General features: G+C 44.4%; 1 non-coding gene across 1 annotated transcript; it reads left to right on the top strand.

Moving 5' to 3' along the window:
- The first annotated feature begins 2,095 nt into the window (after nt 1-2,095).
- On the top strand, nt 2,096-2,157 carry LOC115893034. The gene has a single exon (XR_004052993.1). It is a non-coding gene; the product is annotated as a U7 small nuclear RNA (small nuclear RNA).

Here is a 2,157-nt window from a genome sequence, read left to right as displayed (position 1 = left end):
ATACCATTGTATCTAAAAGTAACACAAACTGTAACACAAATTTATAACACAAATACCATTGTACCTAAAAGTATCTAGACATAGAAAAAGTACAATAAAAATACAGTAGAAAAGGTTGCAAAATGGTACACCCGTATAGGGCACTGTGTTAGTCAGTTCTTTCATTGCTACAAAGAAATACCTGAGGTTGGGTAATGTGTAAAGAAAGGAGGTTTAATGGGCTCATGGTTCTGCAGGCTTTACAGGAAGCATGGTGCTGGCATCTGCTTCTGGTGAGGCCTCAGGAAGTGAACAATCAATCATGGCAGAAGGCAATGGGGAGCCAACGTGTCACATGGCGAGAGCAGGAGCAATGGGCAGGGGAGGTCCCAGACTTTTTTTTTTTTTTTTTTTTTTTGGAGATGGAGTCTCACTCTGTCACCCAGGCTGGAGTGCAGTGGCGCAATCAAGGCTCACTGCAGTCTACACCTCCTGGGTTCAAGCGATTCTCCTGCCAGCTTCCCGAGTAGCTGGGACTAGAGGTGCCCGCCACCATGCCTGGCTACTTTTTCATATTTTAGTAGAGACAGGGTTTCACCATGTTGCCCAGGCTGGTCTCAAACTCCTGAGCTCAGGCAATCCGCCCTCCTTGGCCTACCGAAGTGCTAGGATTACAGGCATGAGCCACCTTGCCTGGCTGGTCCCAGACTTTTAAACAACCAGATCTCTAGTGAACCAGCTGAACGAGAACTCACTTATCATCAAGGGGATATCAAGGGTATGGTGCTAAATCACTCATGAAGGATCCCCCCATGATCCAATCACTTCCCACCGGGCCCCATCCAACACTGGGGATTACACTGCAACATGAGATTTGGAGGTGACAAACATCCAAACCGTATCAGGCACTTCCCATGAATGGAGCCTGCAGGACTAGAAGTTGCTCTGGGTGAGTGCGCGAATGAGTGGTAAATGAAGGTGAAGGCCTAGAACATTACCATACACTAATGTAGACTTTATAAACACTATACCCTTAGGCTATGCTAAATTTATTTTTTTATTCTTTTTTATTTTATTTTATTTTATTTTTTTTTTGAGGCAGAGTCTTGTTCTATCGCCCGGACTGGAGTGCAGTGGCATGATCTAGGCTCACTGCAACCTCCACCTCCCAGGTTCAAGCAAATCTGCCTCGGCCTCCTGAGTAGCTGGGATTACAGGCATGCACCACCACACCTAGGCTAATTTTTGTATTTTTAATAGAAATGGGATTTCACCATGTTGGCCAGGCTGGTCTCGAACTCCTGACCTCAGGTAATCCACCCACCTCAGCCTCCCCCAAGTACTGGGATTACAAGCGTGAGCCACTGCACACGGCCTTTAATTTTCTTTCTTCAATAATAAATTGGCCGGGCGCGGTGGCTCAAGCCTGTAATCCCAGCACTTTGGGAGGCCGAGACGGGCGGATCACGAGGTCAGGAGATCGAGACCATCCTGGCTAACATGGTGAAACCCCGTCTCTACTAAAAATACAAAAAAAACTAGCCGGGCGACCTGGCGGGCGCCTGTAGTCCCAGCTACTCGGGAGGCTGAGGCAGGAGAATGGCGTGAACCCGGGAGGCGGAGCTTGCAGTGAGCTGAGATCCGGCCACTGCACTCCAGCCTGGGCGACAGAGCAAGACTCCGTCTCAAAAAAAAAAAAAAATAATAATAATAATAATAATAATAATAAATTAACCTTACTACTGTAACTTTTTTACTTTATAAACTTTTTAATTTTTTTAACTTCTTGACTTTTACCAATATTTTATACTGCATGTAATTAAATATGGGCTACACTGCTTCTCCTGCAAATAGGTGATCAGAACATGGACAGGAAGGACACACCAATTTCTGTTCCTCTGAGAAGGGTGCTGGGGATAGGGCTGGGGCCTAAACTGTGTTCATGTGTTTTCTTAACTAAAACATTTGAAAAAAAAAAAAAGAATCTGAAGCCATTATAGTAGAACAATGTTAATATTTATTCAGTCTGGGAGGTGGGTACGTGGATGTTTGAACTTTGAAATATCTTAGAATTTTTAAATACTGTTCTGTGAAAAGAAGGGAAAGAAAAAATGGAGAATGTTACTGCTATTTTATAATTTGTCTAGCAGGTTTTCTGGTCTTCACCAGAAAACCCCT

This window comes from Rhinopithecus roxellana, chromosome 13, assembly GCF_007565055.1.
Source record: "Rhinopithecus roxellana isolate Shanxi Qingling chromosome 13, ASM756505v1, whole genome shotgun sequence".
NCBI classification, from domain to species: Eukaryota; Metazoa; Chordata; class Mammalia; order Primates; family Cercopithecidae; genus Rhinopithecus; species Rhinopithecus roxellana.
Note: the sequence above shows the minus strand (reverse complement) of the source record. Positions and strands in the feature narration are given on the sequence as shown.